Raw genomic sequence first — 21,119 nt, 5'->3', positions numbered from 1 at the left:
GTAACACATTCAAAATAATCAATTGCTTTGCCTTAGTCGAATTCTAGTGTCTTACATGCGAAAACCACGATTTCATTATCAGGCACCTAATTCGAAAAAATCAATTCGTAGGCTGCATAAAGGTATGCCCATAACGTGCCCATAAACTCCAAACCCTATGAGACAGAGCATAAACCACAGTGATAAAATGAAGACCCCTAACCAGTGGGAGGCTATACTGCTCAGCGAATGCCCAGAAGACCAGCTCTTGGCTGTCCGGCTGGCGAAGGACGCAGCTACGGTTCAAAGCCTGTCCAGCCTCTTATGGAAAGGGACGGTTTACGGTACTAGCCTCCCGGTCCCACCATTCTCGTTCACAACCCAGCAGGAACTTTTTAATAAAGTTGTTCTCTCTCTCTCTCTCTGTTCTTATCATAACAGGGCAGTCTTCGGCTACTCCGAAAAAGTTTGGTTTTGTGCGGCATATTAATCCATCTTTAATACGTACACGTCACTTAGAAGTGGTGAGTTTTCGTAATTTCGTGACGTCACGTGAGAGATAGGCGAAGTGAGCACAGCCCTAAAACGTTTGGACCAGTGCTTGAAGGCTAATGGTGAAAAAGACGTAGAATCGGAAAGAAACGTTAACGTTATTTTTGTCTTCTTTTGTTTGGCCTAATTATGCATACTAAGTGTGCGCATATCATATCAGATGGGGAGTTTTCGCGGGTCGCGTGACGTCGGTGACAGACAGGCTAAGTGGGCGTGGCCCAAAATATTTTTCACCAATCTTGGAGGCCTGATTGCAGAAATGGAATAATATATTCGTAATACCTTTACGTTATAGCACCCAAGAATTCGCGAATCGAACATAAATTTAACACAGCAACGACTATTCTATTCGCATTCCAAATTACAAATATTCGCACATCTATACTATTAATGAACATCTCGCTTAATGAATGGTGCAGTTTCGCTTTGACTATCAAGGCGTTACGATTGTAAATACAGCACAAACTGTATTATTACTGCTCAGCTTGAATAAAAGACTTAAGAAGGAAGTTAATTTTATACTTGCTTGGCTGTTTCTTCTCAATTTTCTTCCATATTAACATTATCTTGTGCCAAAAATGGCATGCAACACCAGTACATGGTTTAGTGCCCTGTAGGAAGCTCCAATTTCTTGAGCAGAAAGAAAAACGGCGCTGAAACGCTGAAGATCGTGCAGATTAAGTGTTATGTTTGCATTGCTAAAGCAGGAGCACTAAGGAAATTGCGTAGGCTGTGTCAGAGGCGTAGCCGCAGCGACGTACGTGAAACATCTAGTGCATGCTGCAGAGTGTCTATGGGTTCCAGGTCGTACAAAAACGACGTAACGAAACAACTGACCACATAAAGCCAACAGACAATGAAGCCAAGGAAAGCATCTGGGAAATTAGCTGTGGTGGAATGTAGAAAATAACTAAGGAAAAGGCAAATGAAAGTGAACGAAAAGATAACTTGTCGCCGGTGGGAGCCGAACCGACGACCTCCGCTTTACGCGTGCGTTGCACTATGAATTGTGCTGCGGCGACGGCTATAAGAGGTACAAAATGAAGGTCGTACAGGTCTACGCCCCTACATCCAGTCATGATGACCAGGAAGTAGAAATCTTCTATGAAGACGTGGAATCGGCGATGGGTAGAGTGAAAACAAAATACACTATACTGATGGGCGACTTCAATGCCAAGGTAGGCAAGAAGCAGGCTGGAGACAAGGCAGTGGGGGATATGGCATAGGCACTAGGAATAGTAGGGGAGAGTTATTAGTAGAGTTTCCGGAACAGAATAATATGCGGGTAATGAATACCGTCTTCCGCAAGCGGGATAGCCGAAAGTGGACGTGTAGGAGCCCGAACGGCGAGACTACAAATGAGCTAGACTTCATACTCTGCGCTAACTCTGGCATCATACAAGATGTGGACGTGCTAAGCAAGGTGCACTGCAGAGGCCATAGGATGGTAAGAACTCGAATTAGCCTAGCCCTGAGGAGGGAACGGAAGAAACTGGTACATAAGAAGCCGATCAATGAGTTAACGGTAAGAGAGAAAATAGAGACCTTTAGCGTGTCCGGTATCCAGGCAAGCGCGGGCGGTGTTCCGGTTTAGCGGGGGCGTCAAGGTGAGCGGCCCGATCGGTGGCGCAAAGCTCAACCACACAAACACAGAGCTAATTACTGTATTCTGCTGAGCTGCTGGCGTAAATTTTCGACAGTGGCATAATCGTGTTAACAATTACGCCGCTGCCAAAAATTTGCAAGAGTGGCGAAGCAGGATATGGTGAGTTACGGCAGTTTTAGCTATGCGTTTGTCTGGTTGAGCTCTACAACACCAGGCGGCTTCACCGCTCACGTTTACGCCCCGACCATCCGGTAATCCGCCCAAACCGCTCCCGTTTACCGGAATAGCGTACAAGCTAAACGTCTCTAATACAGGAATTCCAGATCAAGCTACAGAACAGGTATACGGCTTTAACTCAGGAAGAGGACCTTAGTGTTGAAGTAATGAACGACAATCTTGTAGGCATCATTAAGAAGTGTGCAATAGAAGACGATGGTAACTCTGTTAGACAGGATACCAGTAGGCTATCGCAGGAGACGAAAGATCTGATCAAGAAACGCCAATGTATGAAAGCCTCTAACCCTACAGCCAGAATAGAACTGGGAGAACTTTAGAAGTTAATCAACAAGCGTAAGACAGCTGACATAAGGAAGTATAATATGAATAGAATTGAGCATGCTCTCAGGAATGGAGGAAGCCTAAAAGCAGTGAAGAAGAAACTAGGAATTGGCAAGAATCAGATGTATGCGTTAAGAGACAAAGCCGGCAATATCATTACTAATATGGATGAGATAGTTAAAGTGGCTGAGGAGCTCTGTAGAAATTTATACAGTACCAGTGGCACCGACGACACTAATGGAAGAGAGAATAATCTAGAGCCATTTTACATCCTACAAGTAACGCCGGAAGAAGTAAAGAAAGCTTTGGGAGTTATGCAAAGGGGGAAGGCAGCTGGGGAGGATCTGGTAACAGCATATTTGTTGAAGGATGGTGGGCAGATTGTTTTAGAAGAACTGGCCACACTGTATACGCAATGCCTCATGACTTCGGGCGTACCCGAATCTTCGAAGAACGCTAACATAATTTTAATCTATAAGAAAGGGGACGCCAAAGACTTGAAAAATTATAGACCAATCAGCTTACTGTCCGTTGCCTACAAAGTATTTACTAAGGTAATCGCAAATAGAATCAGGAACACGTTAGACTTCTGTCAACCAAAGGACCAGGCAGGATTCCGTAAAGGCTACTCAACAATAGTCCATATTCAAACTATAAATCAGGTGATAGAGAAATGTGTGCAATATAACCAACCCTTATATATAGCTTTCATTGATTACGAGAAAGCGTTTGATTCAGTCGAAAGCTCAGCAGTCATGAAGGCACTACGGAATCAGGGTTTAGACTAGCCATGTGTAAAAATACTGAAAGATATCTATAGCGGCTCCACAACCACCATAGTCCTCCATAAAGAAAGCAACAAAATCCCAATAAAGAAAGGAGTCAGACAGGGAGATACGATCTCTCCAATGCTGTTCACAGCTTGTTTACAGGAGGTATTCAGAGACCTGGATTGGGAACAATTGGGGATAAAAGTCAAGGGAGAATACCTTAGTAACTTGGGATTCGCTGATGATATTGCCTTGCTTAGTGCTTATTGCTGCTTATTGCCTTAGGGGACCAATTGCAAGGCAGGCTCACTGACCCCGAGAGGCAAAGCAGAAGGGTGGGTCTAAAAGTTAATCTGCAGGAAACTAAAGTAATATTTAACAGGCTTGGAAGGGAACAGCAGTTTACAATAGGTAGCGAGGCACTGGAAGTGGTAAGGGAATACATCTACTTAGGGCAGGTAGTGACCACGGATCCGCATCGTGAGACTGAAATAATCAGAAGAATAAGAATGAGCTGGGGTGCGTTTGGCAGGCTTTCTCAAAGCATAAACAGCAGGTTGCCACTATCCCTCAAGAGAAAAATATATAACAGCTGTGTCTTACCAGTACTCACGTATGGGGCAGACAACCTAGGGGCTTACGAAAAGGGTTCTGCTTAAATTGAGGACGACGCAATGAGCTATGCAAAGAAGAATATAGGGCGTAACGTTAAGGGATAAGAAAAGAGGAGATTGGGTGAGGGAAGAAACGCGAGATAATGACATCTTAGTTGAAATCAAGAAAAAGAAATGGGCATTGGCAGGACATGTAATGAGGAAGGAAGATAACCGATGGTCATTAAGGGTTACAGAGTGGATTTCAAGGGAATGGAAGCGTAGCAGGGGGCAGCGGAAAGTTAGGGTGGGCGGATGAGATTAAGAAGTTTGCAGGGACAACATGGCCACAATTAATAATAATAATTGGGGTTTTACGTGCCAAAACCACTTTCTGATTATGACGCACGCTGTAGTGGAGGACTCCGGAAATTTTGACCACCTGGGGTTCTTTAACGTGCACCTAAATCTCAGCACACGGGTGTTTTCGCATTTCGCCCCCATCGAAATGCGGCCGCCGTGGCCGGGATTCGATCCCGCTACCTCGAGCTCAGCAGCCCAACACCATAGCCACTGAGCAACCACGGCGGGTATGGCCACAATTAGTACATGACCGCGGTAGTTGGAGAAGTATGGGAGAGGCCTTTGCCCTGCACTGTGCGTAACCAGGCTGCTGCTGCTGCTGCTGATGATGGTGGAGATGATGATGATGATGATGAAACGACCCTGATGTTAGTAAAAGAATTATGCGCTTGATTTAAAAGACAGATATTTGTTCCAGCTATGGTCATTTGTAAGTGTTTGTTGTTTCACTGCGTACTTCTCAAGAAAAGAAATGTGGTCTCCGGGACATTTGTAGGCGAGTAGAGATTGCTATATATCCAATGTTTTTTTATTGCGACACATTAGGCGAAAAAAAAACAGAAAAGTTATTCGAATCGCGTCACTTTACATAGGCAATGTACCCAAGCGGACATCGTTAGCTAGAGAAACCAAAGTAATCGATTAAATAAATGAACTCATTACAATAGTTACCTTCTCAGTTACAAATCATTACGACCGATATTTATGTTTCAAAGTTGATCGAAATTGTCATAAAAGTCTAGTAGTTTCGTGTTTCAACTTTTCAAAAAGGGCTGTGTTAGCCGTAGCAATTGGCCTCGAACTATTCGGTAAATTTACCCGCTTATGCATTCAAGTATTCGAAGCATCGCCCGCGGAATGAGCCTACCACGACGCAGCAAGGGGGGCGAGAAATGAAGCTGGGCTACACGGCTCGAGAAAGCTGACCGTTTCGCCTCTACTGCTGAAGTGACTATGCATCATATCGGGACTGGCACACAGTGTCGATCGGAATAAGATCGCGGAAAGAGGAAATTGTGTGACGACAGCTTCACTTTACGCCACCTTGTTACGTCGCAGGAGGGTTGCACCGCAAGCTGCGCTTCGACATCAACAAAACGTTAGTTATTCAATTTTAATCGATTGGGCTACTGAGAGCGATAGTTATGATCTCACTTTGTGTCCCTCTGGCCACATAACTTATGTGCGCAGGTGGTCTTCACGTGTCTCCAAGTGCCTAACTTTAAGAACGCCATAAAAATTAATTTTGAACACCCGGTATACAAGCTATGCCATATAGGTCACAACAAGTTTACGTTCGAGAGCACACACAGGAGCTTACACCTCTTTCGGCTTTTCCTGCATTTGTCTTAAGATCGCTAAGAAAAAAAAATAAAAGTAAATAAAAACAGTAAAATCTACAGGGCACAGAGCACGCAAGCCTCCTTGCTGTCAGGTTCCCCGATATTGCGGAATGACGTACGTGCAGCTGGCGCTGTACTCGTTCCTCGCTCAATGTCGACGTCCACTCAACGAGGGGCGACGACCAGCGTCGCACGCGCTAGCGCTTCGTCACGTTCCGCTTACAGCGTTTGCCGCGGGCGACACTTCCGAGCACGGGACGCGAGACTATTGATCCGTGTCCTCAGCGTACACACTTCAACGTGCCCGCGTGTCGCGTCCCCCAAGCTACCGCTGCCTCCAACGTGCGCACACAAGAGACACTGACCTCCCCTCCGCGTACGGTTTCTCCCCGTTGTATGTTGCACCCTCTCATCTTTTCCGACGGCGATAGCCATGTGCATTACACAGGCACGCGCGCGGCACAATCTACGTTCCCGCTGAGGCGACAGTGTGTTAGCATTTGGTACACCAGGAGTATAAAAGCTGTCCCCCGGCTGCTGAACTCTAGAAGCAAAACGCGTGGCATTATGCTATGTCCTCTCACGCGTAGGTTTCTTCGAGACAGACAGCGAGGCATCAACAAGCAGCAGTCTCCGGGTTCGTTCGCGATGTCATGCGTGCGAAGGTCATTGCCTGCGGGGTTTTGGGCTGGTAGCGTTGTAGGTTCACGACGCCCGATATTAGTCGAAGTCTGCAGTGTCTGGAATCGGCTGCAGCAGTTTATCGTCCGATAGAGCTCAGAGCTTTCGTGTCATCGTTCCACGTGAAAGTGTCTCTGCATTTCTCGCTAATCCAACGCCGTAACTCACAATTACCGCTAAGGCCACGACAATGCACTAGTATGATTTCATTTTTTATTTCTCGCGGCATAACCTGAGTTCCCTTGGAGGTCCAGGTAATGAGAAATATTTGTGAAAGGTTGAATTACCCGTTTATTTAGGGTGCCTGTAGAGAACAAAACTAGAATATAATCACGGTAAACAGAAATTGCTTCAACGGAATTGCCGCCTAAGCGGAACGACCTTATGACTGTTTTTTATTCTTTAAGACAACGAAAATAAAGGCTGGTTTTATGGAACTCCGGCTAAACGGAACTGAAGATAGTAAAATTGTGCGTCCGATCCCGCGGCAGCGTGACAGGCATCGCTGTTAACCGCTTTCCTTTTCGGGTTTGCTCGCCAGTTCTCTCTGTCTCCTCTCTTTCTCTCTCTCTCTTCATGTCTGGCGTCGTTGCTCGTTCGGATGTTCCCGGGATCGCGATTGTCGTTTTCGTTCACAATCACGGGAACGTTCTTCTTCGATGGTTGTTTCGCGCCAGCGCCATTTACATTACTGTTGCTGTTCCCTCCGACGCTGCTAGTATACATGCTGATCTTCGGGTGTATAAGCTATACGTGTCCGCCCCATTGATAACGCAGCTGCTTTTAGCGCCGATACCTCTCCTGCTTATATACTGCGATAACCTTGACGTCATGCTATTGTTCACGGCGTGCGTTCTAATTCGTTCCGCATTTTGACATCTGCGACGCCGCACTGCACCCGTTGGGTTACTAGAATTTACTCAGTCAGTTTCTGTTGCCGAACGCCGAAAAATCTAGAGAACGTTAGTCATATAAAACTTTGGCTATAAAATGCGTTTCATGACAATGCCCAGAAATCCGGTTGTCTTAGTAGTGGATTAGAACCTGGGCTTGGCTGTATGTTGAAAATGTATCAAGAATTGCGACACACGAACTGTACGCGACATTATGGACAGCAACCACACACTTCTGTCTTATTGCAAATGTTGTCATCGACAGACGCAGATTTTGGAGCCCTTGTAAAAGGAAGGTGCGAGTAGAATGCAGAACTGTGTAATTAGCAAGAAACCAATAAGGGACACAGACCTAGTCAAGCCGATTAAAATAAACAACTTGCCGCAGGTGGGAACCAAACCCACAACCTTCGAATTTCGCGTGCGATGCTGTACCAATTGAGCTACAGCGGCGCCGTTTTCCCATCCGCTTTCTTGGGTATTTATGTGTCCTAGTAGAACCCTGGGAGTCTTAGCCAGCGCCACCACTCACAGACCTTTGGTGGCGGACGTGCAACGTCCTTCTTGCCGCAGGCGTCACGAGAACATGATCTTTCTGGGTGAAGACAACTGGTCACAATAAACCAACATATGCTACCTGAAGGCATCAATGTTGCCGGATTCGAGACCCTCGTTATGTAATAAACGAGAAGAAAGGCGGTTAATCGAGGGCCCAATTTTATAACTCATATCATAAGAAGCCAACAAACACTGACACCAAGGACAACATAGGGGAAATTACTTGTGCTTAATAAATGAAATAAAGAAACAATAAGTTAATGGAAATATAAAGTGGATGAAAAAACAAAAAGATCTGTGAGTGGTGGCGCTGGCTAACACTCCCAGGGTTCTACTAGGACACATAAATACCCAAGAAAGTGGATGGGAAAACGGCGCCGCGGTAGCTCAATTGGTAGAGCATCGTACGCGAAATTCGAAGGTTGTGGGTTCGGTTCCCACCTGCGGCAAGTTGTTTATTCATCCACTTTAATTTCCATTAACTTATCGTTTCTTTATTTCATTTATTAGGCACAAGTAATTTCTTCTATGTTGTCCTTGGTGTCAGTGTTTGTTGGCTTCTTATGATATGACAAATAAAAATCGGGCCCCTCGGTTAACCCCCTTTCTCCTCGTTTATATATATATATATATATATAACAAGTGCGTGGGCGGCTGGTCGTGCATGCAATTTCATTGCTGCATCCTTTCAATGAGCATAAGCGGAGGGAACGCATCCCAGAACACTAAATTCTGATATTCCTATTGTTTTACTATTTGGTGTTGAAGAAAAGTAAGCCTTGAAGTCTCTCTACGAGCCTGCGGCATTTGCAGGATCGTTGGAAGGTAGTTAAATCAGGATAGAAAGAACACTACAAACCAACATCATGCTTCCGTCCACATTTTGCGCTCGCCCACACTTGGTTATACTCAAACCAATTGGTCCGCTAAACGTGACTTCAACTTCCTCTGCAGATGGGCGTTCAGTACGAGTTCTACCAAATTTCTAGATTAAAAAAATGAAACGCGTGAGAGTTAAAGGAAATCATTCGCCCAAGTCAAATCCTTTTTTCAAAGAAACACCCACAAGTTCTCTCGTGTCGTATGCCCTTATGCAAGCGGTGAAAATAGTGCAGATTGGGCTGGATGCTTACAAGGACACGAACATACTTGGAAGACGATAGCCCTCTGTTAAGAGCCTTCTTACAACTTCCACTTCCCCTATTTATTCGCGAAGCAATCTTAAATGGCGCCGTGATTTCTATATCAAGTATACGAAGTTAGATTTCTCAGAACTTTTCAGCTCAACTTGGAAAGATTAACACAACCTCCAGAGTAATATAGAAATGGAGTACTCCTACCAGCACGTAAAACTCGGAAAAGAATTTATTTTGCTCGCATAAACCACCTTTCATTCATCGTACACGAAACAAATTTCGCTGCATTCATCCGTCATGCCTGGCTATGCAAGCAAGGCTTTCTTATATATAAACATGGTGCATCGAAACACAGTACATTATATGTAGATACAGAGTGTATGTCTGGCTACTGCTGTGCGCATGCGTCATGAGTCACGTGAATGAATTAAATACAGCTGTAGTGCAGAACTTTTGGTCAAGGGCCACAATGAACCGGGACTGGTTTGATATTGATGACCGTTAAGGGTGCATGCAGGATACGTGTAGTACAAACGGAGTGCACTCGCAGCAAGTCGATAGTTGTTCGATACTGACACCAAAGTGGGCGAGAACACACCAAATAAAGCTGTGGTTTAATACATAGCATACAATATCATTTTTATATCTTTATATACGTTGTTCAGCCAACTAGCCGAAGTACCTGTATTATTGCCGTGTATTTGTGTGCAATCTTGCGCGTCTCTTAACTGGCTTTGCTGCACTTCATGTGAAAATAAATTATTGTGCGGAAGTCGTCAAGGTGTCTGAGAAAATGGCTTATTGCAAGATACAAAAGCGCGAGTGAGTGAAAACTTTATTCAAAATGTCCGTCGATTTTGGGCGGCGTGAGGCCCTGAGCACACCTTGCGTAGATGACGGCCTCGAGTCCTTAGACACGGGCGGCTTCCTCGGCGTGCCGGACGGCCCGCAGTTGATCGGCGAGGTGGTGGCTCAGCAGGGCCGCCTCCCAACGAGCGCCTCGGTTCGAGACTGCCATGTCTACCCCGTTCATCGGGGGACTCCTGTAGCTAGCTACAGGTGCATGCCCACAGCATGCGCTGCAGCGTTGCTCTGGCTGCCCACGCTTTACATTCGTCGGATGAATAAAGGTCGGGGTAGCAGAGGCGAAGGATCGATGGGCTCTGATACGTGTGTGTCTCCAGTTGCCTCCAGCCAACCGCCTCTTTCTTGTTCACTTTGGCGTGCGGTGGTGGGTATTCGCATCTGTTCAATCTGTAGTGTTGCGTGATGTCTCTGAAAGCGATCATGCGATCCCTCCCCCGCCCCCCCCTTCCCATACACTCCCGCATCGTTCTCGTGGTGGGCGAGACGTCGGGATTGTTGGCGGGAAGCCAAAAGCTCGAAACTAGAATATTTTGTTTTAGACCTGCGTTTCAATTGACCAGCCGAGGTATCTTTATTATTGCAGTGCCTTTGCGTGCTATCTTTTGTGTCTCTTCAGTGGTCTTGCTACATTATATATGAAAACAAATTATTGTGCGGAACTCGTTAAGTTGTCTAAGAAAAGGGATAATTGCAAGATACCAATGCGGTCAGCTAGAACAGCACAATAGTTTGACCCTCTCGTAGCGTTTTTTGAGTACACGTGAGACAGCAAATAATGTGAGCTGAGCAGAGCGCACTTGGCTGACCACGCTGCGTACAATGACGGGCACTTTTATTGAAGCAACATTGTGTTACATATTTAGTACTTTGTCGACCGCGATCATCGCAGTCGCGGAGATGTATTCTCGCCGCCCTCTTACTTACATCCATATCTACTACTTACCCTTTCTTCTACACAAATCTGATGTTAGTAGCACCGTTTGTCAGATTTTATTTTCTTTCATTTTGTGCTTCAGTTGATGTTTTGCGGATAAACGAGGCTAAAGACTTCCGAATTCAAGATTCAGAGAATCCATATACACGAGAGCTCTTGTGTTGCTTTTACCGTATTTTTCTAATGAAATGGCAATTTTCTACGTTTACCTCTTTTTTTTTCTCTTTTATTGCTCCTTTTGTTTTCCGCGTAGCTGAAGGGAACACTGCCCCACCCCATTCATTGAACCGCCTCATTCATCGAACAAGCTCCTTTCTCGTTTAGTGTGTTTCGCTGCTGCTGCGTGGAGGCCCGGTAGGTAGTCCACGACCAAACACTGATTTCCCTTGTTTCTGCGGCGACAGAAGCGGCAGCCCGCCCATCTGCAGTTGAGTTGCGCTCTAAGAGAAACGAAAAAGTCCGCGCAAAGAAACGCGTGCGCTCGCAGGTAAGGGCACAGTTCCGGCGCACTTAGTCGCGTACCAGTTCCGTACAACAGAGAGACCAAATGAGTGTCCTGATTGCTTGCAGTAGCGGCTCACCCCCCTGGCTACTTCAACGGCAGCCGAGTGCGTTTGTTCATGGGCGTTGTTGCTCAGAGTCTGTCAGTTCCTTTGCCCTGTTCGACCCCAGTCCACACTTGTTCAACTTCTGTCTTTCCTTTGCCACGCATTTGGCTCGAACCGTTCTGTTTATTGTACTTTGCGCCTTCGCCGCCTTGGTGCTGCGTCAGTGTTGACCCACTTTTGCGATGCGTGCAACTTAGCCTGCGGCCTGGTCAATATAACTCAACTTGAGTTCTTCTCGTCGCTCTCTAATACCCATGACACCGCTCCAGTCTAACGTATTGGTTTTCCTTTGGCACAGCGTGGATCGCATCCGGCCTCCCAGACGGAGATGAACTATCTAAGCACCAGTGCTCGCTTTGTGCTGCTGTTGGTTCGAAGTGCGAGTGCTTGTCACGTTCCGTGTACCTTCTATGCTCGCTGAAAGCTCTTCCTGTGCTGACCAAACTTGAGCCTAACTACAGCGTTGCTTATTGAAGAGTTATTGACTGTCTGTGTCCTATAACAGGCTTCGGTTACGTTGCAGAGACCGCTACGCGAGAGGATACGTGTAAATAATTTTGCTAATTTCAGTACACCATGTTTGTAATTTCGAATGCACCGCAACAGACAACCATTTATACCAGGGCATTTTATTTCCCGCATGCATGTATTAATGAATGTCTACCAGTCAATCGCTTCGTCCCAGCGCCAGTCCTGCTGTAAGTACCACAATGTTCCTCGAGAGAGAGAGAGAAACATATCTTTTTTTTTAAACTCATTTATCCACGCTGGCGGCCAACCTTGCAGTCTTGGAGCATTTTCCCCGTTAGGTGTTTCTCGCAAAATTTGTTGTGCCATTGTCTGCCTCGTAGCCTGAAGGAGTAAAAGCCCTAATCAATCTGCCCCCTCGACTACGCAAAATGTATCGAAATTTCCTGTACGAATGAAGTCACTCGCGTGGCGTGGAGGGTAAACGCAGTTTCTTGATCACCAAGCCTAACTTCCGTAGCTCATCGTAAGCATGTGCTGCGCATATTTTATGCAGTCGCGTTGGGCCATCCGACGAAACAACCTGTCGAGGTGGGCAGCCATTATAAGAATAGTCTTTTGCGGATCACCTGACGATCTCGCACAGTTGCCTTCCCATTAGCGGACTAAATATGTTGGGTACGAAATTTTTTGCGTTGCCGTACGGCGATGGCTGACATGAACTAAATCGGGATTGCTGCGTATTTTACCACCTCACTTTGCTGCTTTCTTTGTTTGAGTTTACACAACACGAAATGCAGAAATTAATTATTCGGGGCGGGATAATTACGTTGATTTAAATCCAACTAAAAGTACTCTCAAGTGAAAATTAATGCTTTGATTATTCGAAGGACATCGAACAATGAGGCATCTATATACTCAAAATATGTCTTGGAGCATTTTACTCCTCCTGTTGAGCGCTAAATTCAGCGGCTGTACCTACAAATGTTGTTTTTGTGCTATTCGAAGACTACAGGATCTCAAACACCGCCTGTTTGATATTCTCAAAAAATCACCAAAATAACTTATGTCATTTCATGTATGCAGTACCTGAACAAGATTCGGGTCCTTCAACAGCAACGGTACTGCCAACCAATCATTGGGGATTTGAGACTTAAAACACTGGAATTTAAAATGTTTGCCTACGTAGAAACTTTCTCTTGTGCCACATTAGTTTTGGAAGAGAGGAAGGAGGGAACCTAAGTGGTGTGTATCTGTGCTTCTTAAATCCTTTGTTGTTCCTTCGTTCTGCTGAAGACCCTGCGTTACTGCATAATGCCTGAATTTTTCACCTACCTTTCCCAAGGCATGTCTTCTCTGTTCAGCTCAAATGCCCTAGCTTAGCACAATTCACTTTCTCACGTGCTGGCTATGGTCTTATTTAATAAGGTGTTATATCACTCAACCTCGGAAGTGAAACAGCGCTTGTAAGCGACATAGCTTGTGAACAAAGCTACGAGCAGATCACGTGCATGAAGTCGGCCACTGCGCTGAACACCGACAGCTCCACTTGTCATTTGCAGTCGCCTTCCTCTATATCGGTCAAGCGGACTTCAGGAACTGAAGGGCGGCCAAATTCAGCCTACCCCTGAATACTGTACTCTCCTAATCTCGTGGCACAGCCGGGGCCAAGGACGCCGCTAATCCACCCGAACGTCTTTTTGCCCTGCTGTCAACGCATTTCTAAAATAAACACATAGAAAGGAGCAACATTGCATGGGGCTGGGTCTCAACGAACCCCCCCCCCACACACACAAAAAACCGAACAGAAAGGATCAACACAGAAGTCAGTTTCCAGGTTAAAAAAAGAAGCATGCCCTCGTCTATATACAGTGCATACGTCCTCACTAGGCATCACTGGTGTGAATATCTTGCTCATACCTTCTTGCTGCATTGTTTGCTCAAAATATCGAGCACACGTGCAGACCATTAAAAGTCCGCATGGAGGATAAATAAGAAAGCCACGTGGCCTCGCTCTTCGCTCCCCGTGACCAGATGCCAAGAGCTCATTAGCTCTTTCCTTCGCGTCATTCATTCCGAGCTCACTCGGTGGCTTATTTGTTTTCCGGATCAACTGGTTAGTACACGGCTTCTCGTTCCCGACGTGTGCACGGAGGTAGCTTACCAACGCCACGGCGTAAAAATGGAGGTTTACCGCTGACCCAGATTTCGCTTCGTTCGAATCTACTCGGGGAGCAAGTTTATTTGCGTCCGTGCAAGTCCTAATTTTTGTGACCCGGAGTTTCGGCTTCCGCGTTTGGTTCTTCCTTTTGGTTTTCTCTCTCGCGCATAAAGCCAGCAAGTATGTCGCACTGTAAGCAGCCTTTCTACAGCTCTAACGCTCCTGGTTCTGACGCTGTTTTTTTGTTTTCTCATAGAGAAAAAAAAACAGCTGCAGTGCATGAAAATATGGCCCTGTTCGGTGGTTGTCTGAGCAAAACTTCCCTCGGTACGAGAAGTCACGTTTGCCGGGCCGGGATGCATGTTGGTGTTCCTGCGGCCTTATTGTCGAGTGCCATAGTGTACACATGCGCATTTCTTCCTCACCGAAAGAGCCGCGCCTAGTACGTGCAGTAAACAGTGTGATTGAATTATGTGAGTGCTTGGATGCACAATCGCTCGCAGTCTGAGAAGCAGCAAAAAACGAGGTAGGATGATCATAGTTTTCCTAATTCATTATCACGCTGAAGCAGAAGTTCATCTCTCTTGGCTAACTCGACAGGCTATTTGCCTCAAAAATTGTAACAGTGCAAACACATGCAACCACAAAGTACGAAGGACGAGACACAAGCTATCCATCGACAGGCTATCCATGCTGCACTGATAGAAATACATGTTTTGCAAGGGCTTTCGCTCAAGCGTGTGCAGGTAAATCATGAATAAGTCCTTTCTAGCTGTTTCAATCACCATTTAAGAGAAAAACGCAAAGCAATATATATTTGCCCAGGACTTATTCGAGTATCTGGCTATTGCAAATCGCCATACGTATGGAAAATTCAGTGTTTGCGCATTCTTACCAATAACTGTGTGGTAGACATGCCTGAGTTATGCATCGGGCTTAAGTATTTTTGCCTCGGAACGAGAACATCAAAAGTACATTTTAACGCCTGTCATTAGGTCATGTTGCCCGTGTGGTTCTCACACAGTAGCGCCGAATGCGAAACATTATAATTTCTTCGGCACTTGCTCGATTGGGAGGAAATGCGATTGTTTAGTTCGTAGAAATGGCAGCAATAAGTTACAGACAAATTTTAGGCATTTGTGTGCACGATATATGCCAGAGGTTATGGAAGAGCGCATGCTCGGTTTTGATCTTCGTTGAACGATAGGAATTTTTGTTTTGACATACAACCCACACCAACACGGTCGCTCTCGACAAATGCAAGGCTCCCCTTGTCGTCCGAAGATAGATTTTCAGTCAAAATGCAAATGCTTCCCATCCATCTTAGTATGAGGGTTCGTTTTATGGGATATGCATGTCAGCAAGGGCCACCACGTTTTGGATGTTTGCAAACGGGATCTCGTCCGGTTAACCTCGCCTCTTTTTCTTGTCTTTTCACATCTCTCTCGAGTATTTGTGGCTCGGTGTTCCTCACCTCGCGCACGTCATAGCGCTGTCACTCGCATGCGGTCATCACTGTCGCTTTACAGAGCCTGCTGCTGTCCAGCTTTTACGCTTGCATAGACGTGATCTCTCCAGGGTTTGTTGGCAAGACGCGATTGTTTCAGGAATGGTACAAAGCGGCACAAACACGCAGATTAGTTTTGCGGCCTTCTTCTGACAGCAACGTTTCAGCTGTGTCAATTTCCCAGCCTGTTCTACTTAAGGAGAGGCACGGTGGTAGTGAATGCTTTCCAGCCTAGCAAGTATTACCCACCACCACTGCGAAAACAGTACTGTTACTGTTTTGTGGGTAAAGCAGTCACTGCTATTTGGTTGAGACGAGAGCTATGCCGTTGAAACAGCGTCCAAATTCAGCTACAGATAACTAAACTTGCTCAAAAGATTCTGCATTATATTGCAACGTGAAATATTATCAAGTTAGCTAGCGGGTATTTTTACGGCTTTTGACAGTCACACTGGAGTGAAATATTGTTTTAGCTACACTAAAAGTACAGGAAATGTAAATGCGGCAAATCTTGGCAGTAAAAAGTAAAAGAACGAATCACTATGCACATATCAATTTCTTTGCAACACCAACATTATGAGGCACTGCAAGTCGTTGCTTCCTTCTTTTAAAGCGGACATGTATGGCTTAAGCGAGATTCCTTATACTTTTGTAATGGTCTTTTTGCGAAGCCATTAAAACTGCGTTTACAGAAATTTCACATTGAAATACTTGATTTCTTTTCCCTCAGGAGAGTATTCTTTGCTAAGGCAAAACATCTCTAGCTTTACTGAAAATTATCTACAATGGCAAATCTGCCTTCCTATACGCTCTCATTGCCCTCTGCGCTCAAAGGAAAGAAAATACTAGACCTTTGGCAAACACTACTTCGTGTTCTTCCGCCATGGTGCGCGTAACATTGGCTGCTGCTTCTTGCTTTATAAAACTATATAAAGATATAACATATCTTTACCAATGCAGCTGGAGTAAGTAGTAATTGCAAATCTTTAGATAGAAAACTTTCAAAACCCTGACAACTCTTTCGCGAATGTGGTGCAGTTGTGCGCTGAAAGAGAATCATGTATTTTTATCAGTGGGCACTGGTCCAGCCATGAATCAACCCAATAACGTCCGGGTCATAAATGCAGCGCTGTTACTGATCCAATCAACAATACACACATAATTATGCCAATAGCGGACTAACAAATGCGCAACGTCATATTCTGTAATAAACCTTGGGCGCTGCAAACGGTATATCCTTCCTCGGTCAAGAAGAGTAAACCGGTGCGAGTGCCGATATGGCCGCAACCTTCCTCAGCGCATACGCAATTCGTTATGGTATTCTTTTCTTCGGCGTGTGGGCTCAAGCAGATTTGCATTCTTATTTCCTCCTTTATTTTCTATATTTTCGGCGCATGCTCACCGCTTCCACGGCAGAGGTTAGATTCAGCGGGGTTCCGCGGTTTAACCACCAGACATGGCGGGGTCAGTGCCACAGGCCCAGACGTGTGATATCGTGTAACGTCACAGAGGGCCCATATAACCCTGCTTGCGCTGTTCTCGCCAATATGCGAGAAATGAATCTTGCCGATGGTCAGACGTTATCGCAGATTGTCGCTCGAAAAAACCTGCAAACATGCGTCAGTGGGCTTACGTTTTTTTCTTAATACACGTGGCAGCTTATGCGCTATTTCCTCTGCTTTTGCATGAAAAGTGGAGAGATAGCTACAAGCTCTAATTATATGCTGGAGGTGTGCCACTTAACGTGCTACTTCAGGTGCTTAGTGATGATTATGCTATACACAGTGATAAACACATAAATAGCACATGCAGGCACGCAAACACACATATACTATATATACACAGTTACAAAAATTTTGAGGCTTGTGTACCACAAGAATATCAGCAGTGATTTCGTGGCGGGCGACACGCCATGAAAGCGGGAGGAACATGTGCCGCCACTCCAAGCTAGATTCCCGTTGGAGGTGTAGTGTTGCCTTCAAACACTGTCTCTCTGATAAGTAGGAACAGTAGACGCACAGAACATGCTGCAGGTATTCAGGAGCGTTAGAGTCAGATCACGTTGGCGTGTGCGCCAGTTTACTCTTGCAATTGAAGTAGTTCGCGTAGGTCACGTTGAGGGTGCTGTGGATAAGGCATGTTTGGTCTTGCCTGTTGAGGCCTCATGGAACATTAGTCACAAGATGGATTTTATAGTGTACATATTGATGGCTTACATCGTCCCAGAGGCATAGCTGTACACGCCAAGCCGTGTGCAGATACCAGTGTTTCGAGACAGGTCCGCAGTGCAGCTAATTCAGTGGCCATAGCTGAAGTGCGGTCACTGAGAGTGTAAGAGGTGGTAACAATCGCATACGGAATCCACACACCACTAACAAATACTGTAGGCGTTACGAAGCCATCTGTGCAAGTATAACGGTCAGCCCTGTAGATGGCGTTACTATGCTTAGAGCAAAATATGTCAGTGTTGGCACTGGAGTACACTGTAAAAATAAACATTTGTCTTTACTGCACTTTTCCCGACAGCATCCGCTACCACTTATTTCCCGTGAAGCGTACAGACACCAATAATTTCATTCCACAGCCCTGCACAAATGCGCCACTATAGCTACAGTGAATTCACGTAAAAAAAATACACTCTCCGTAATACCACTCCACGGTACTGCAAAAGCACGCCACCTAGTTTACACGAATTTACCGTATAAAACACTCAATGTTCACAATGTTCACAATGGCCATTGTGAACAAGGCTTTCGTAGCGAAGCTGAGACGCCTTTTATATTTATTCATATTTAGCACTTCTGTTGGTCGGTGTCCTTCGTTTTATTTCTTCAGTGCCGTCATATTTTCAGCGATTGGCAATAAAATATACTAGCTTGTGTATTGTTGTTCCACGGTACCGCAAAAACAGTCCATCACGTTTACAGCAATTTACGGTAAAATATACTGAAGTCAGTAATTTCGTTCCGTAACACCACATGAACAGGCCGTCATATTTACAGCGATTGTCAGTAAAATATCCTGACCTGTGTAGTTTCATTCCACGGACCCAGAATGACATGCCGTGATATTTACAACAATTTAGCAGTGATTCTGTAAATTATTAAACTGTACTTTTCAGAAACGACGAACCTGCTGCCTGTATTATTTATTAATAATAAAGTATCGTGCTCCCTATAAAGCGTCTTTTATTATCTTTTTTGCAGCCTCCCCGCTTTACCAGGTAACAATTACCTAAAGGTTAACTAGCTGCCCATTTCAGGTCAAACAAGAAAAAATGAAAATGCCGTAAAAAAGTGGCTCGCAATAAAATCAAAGCAATAACGGGTGCCAGCATTAAAGCGTATCAGCCCCTATTTGCTGTGCATTAGAAGTCCCTGCAGCTGAACAAAGAAGGCTGAAATAAGTCTAAACAAAGTCACGCGTCAAATTTATCGAAAAATAATGAGCTAATGAGTACGTGTAATTTTCTAGCGTTAGGCCACAATGCTCCAATGAAGACCAATATCTGTGAGTGGCGAACTATGTTCGAGTATGCATATATAACGATGAGCAATATGCCTAGCAATACACCGAAACCACTTAGTTCAACAATGCCACAGCTTATTTCTCTTGCTTTCCTGTAATATTTAATTTTCGGGATCCTTCACTACACACAGAAAGTAAAGGGTGCAGTAAGCTTGGCATGTATTCTATACATACTAGCTGCAAGGAAAGCATGAACAAGTACGTTATTCTGTAATACAGAGGAGAGACATTTGCATAAGCACATATGCTGCTGACAAATTAATAAGTTAAGTAAGCCAGAATGTCGAAAGTAACAGGTTCTTTGAACGAAAAAGCTTTCTGGCAATATTGGAGACGACAAAAATGCATTCAAGGCTATAGTTCCAATATTGGTGTAGTCCAGGCTGGAGAATGGCACGATTCTTGAGCTGTGGGGCAGAAAATGAATATGGAGTATTAGTTCTGGAGCATGAAAATGTTTGTGAAGCGCGCTGTCGCTATGGCCCAATTCGCTTTAATTTTGACACTATATGAAAGCTGTTTAAGGTAGAAAAAATGCATAGAAATAAATATCTGAGCATGGTAAAGCTTTCAAAAGGTGAAGCGTCAACAGAGAGAGCAGACAAATGAAGAAACAACAATGACAAGATAAGGCACTATTTACAACTGTTTATTGAGGTCACAAGTGGTTGAATATACAGCCATGGGAAGAGGGAGAAGAAAACGAGGGAGCACTGAATGGAAGCTATGAACCAACCAGCCCCACAACGTGTTCCACTGACAAAGCTAACAGTGTGAAACAAATAAACAATATCATATGAAGATGTCTCAGCAAGCTTCTATGATCCGGCGCTCAAGGTTTAGCATCTTTTCTGAGGGTTTTTCCGTTGATATTCCGCCATGTGCTGGCTTGATCCCAAGGAGTGCTCTGGAAGGAGTCAAACCAAACAGAAAAGAAATTTGAAGCCGAAGTTAGCAAAATAGGCTGCAACATGGTATAATTTCAGCGCTTGCATGCGATAAAATGCGCACCCGGCTAATCCCGCGACGGGACTGACAGGTCTAGCCTGCCGGCCCTATCGCGGGTGCGCTGGGCAGCCAGGATGACGAGAGATACAAAATAATCTAGATTCATGGTACGAGTTACGCACAACAGTACCATAAAGCGAAGAACGGGAGCGAGTTGATGGGCTGGCGCAGTTTAATGTGACATAAAGAAATATTCCGAGCCCTTCCACTATGTGAAGATGGAAGGCCAGTGAAGCTGTATTGCTCAATAGTTAGATTAAGTTCTATGTGGTGGTTATGCTATATGGTTGAATAAAGGCACGAACACACAACTTCTGTGTGTGTTTTGGGTTTTCTTTATTCTTGTTTTTTATTTCTATTTGTTTCTGTATTTTCATTTATTTTGTTTTGCTTTATTTTTTCACTTCTGATTTTCTTTTTTTTTTGTACCTAATTTTCTTTTTTACTTCATGCATATTCGACACGAATTGAACCCACAGGGATATGTGCCAATGAGCTTGGTCCCTTTCTGCACTATCACGAGGACCGGCCCACATGTTGAATTGTTTTTGGTAACATCTCGGACACACGTGTTTCCAGATCATAGCAATGGACTGCTTCGCTTTAAATATAACGCAGAACAGTAGCGCTACTCTGCGCGAACAATCGATAACACAGTATGGCAGTCAGATGACGCCTCTCTCACCGCCAACAGTGTCCTCGAGGCACACAAGTACAATGACCAGTTCGGCGAGCACGTGTGTTGTACTAAAAATGCAAACTATTGATTTTAACCTCACTGGCGCCAAAGTCTTTCAAGGTTGCGCAACTCTCGAAACACTGTCAAACTCAAAACGTAATAACCCAACTGCAGCTGCTCGGCATTCGCAGAAAAACACAAGTGGTGAAACAATGAAAGTATCGTGCCACCTCCATTTGCACTCTCGGTCGCTCACTTTGTCACCTAAGGGCAGACAATACATAACGCTTCCAGCAGTATATAGCTGTTGTAATGGAGCCCAGGTTT

At 45.0% G+C, this 21,119-nt stretch overlaps 1 protein-coding gene and 1 long non-coding RNA gene across 3 annotated transcripts in view; one reads left to right on the top strand and one right to left on the bottom strand.

The window, feature by feature from the left end:
- LOC135918710 (uncharacterized) overlaps positions 1-21,119 on the top strand; it is a 485,047-nt gene that overhangs the window by 345,854 nt on the left and 118,074 nt on the right. The gene's annotated exons all lie outside the window — the stretch shown is intronic.
- Positions 19,895-21,119, bottom strand: part of LOC135917759 (uncharacterized) — a 152,133-nt gene continuing 150,908 nt past the window's right edge. The window contains exon 4 of the long non-coding RNA XR_010569402.2: positions 19,895-20,012. This is a non-coding gene — a long non-coding RNA (uncharacterized lncRNA). The remainder of the gene's footprint in view (positions 20,013-21,119) is intronic.

The sequence above is a fragment of the Dermacentor albipictus genome, chromosome 2 (genome assembly GCF_038994185.2).
Source record: "Dermacentor albipictus isolate Rhodes 1998 colony chromosome 2, USDA_Dalb.pri_finalv2, whole genome shotgun sequence".
Classification (NCBI taxonomy): Eukaryota; Metazoa; Arthropoda; class Arachnida; order Ixodida; family Ixodidae; genus Dermacentor; species Dermacentor albipictus.
This window is presented reverse-complemented; position numbering and strand designations above follow the sequence as displayed.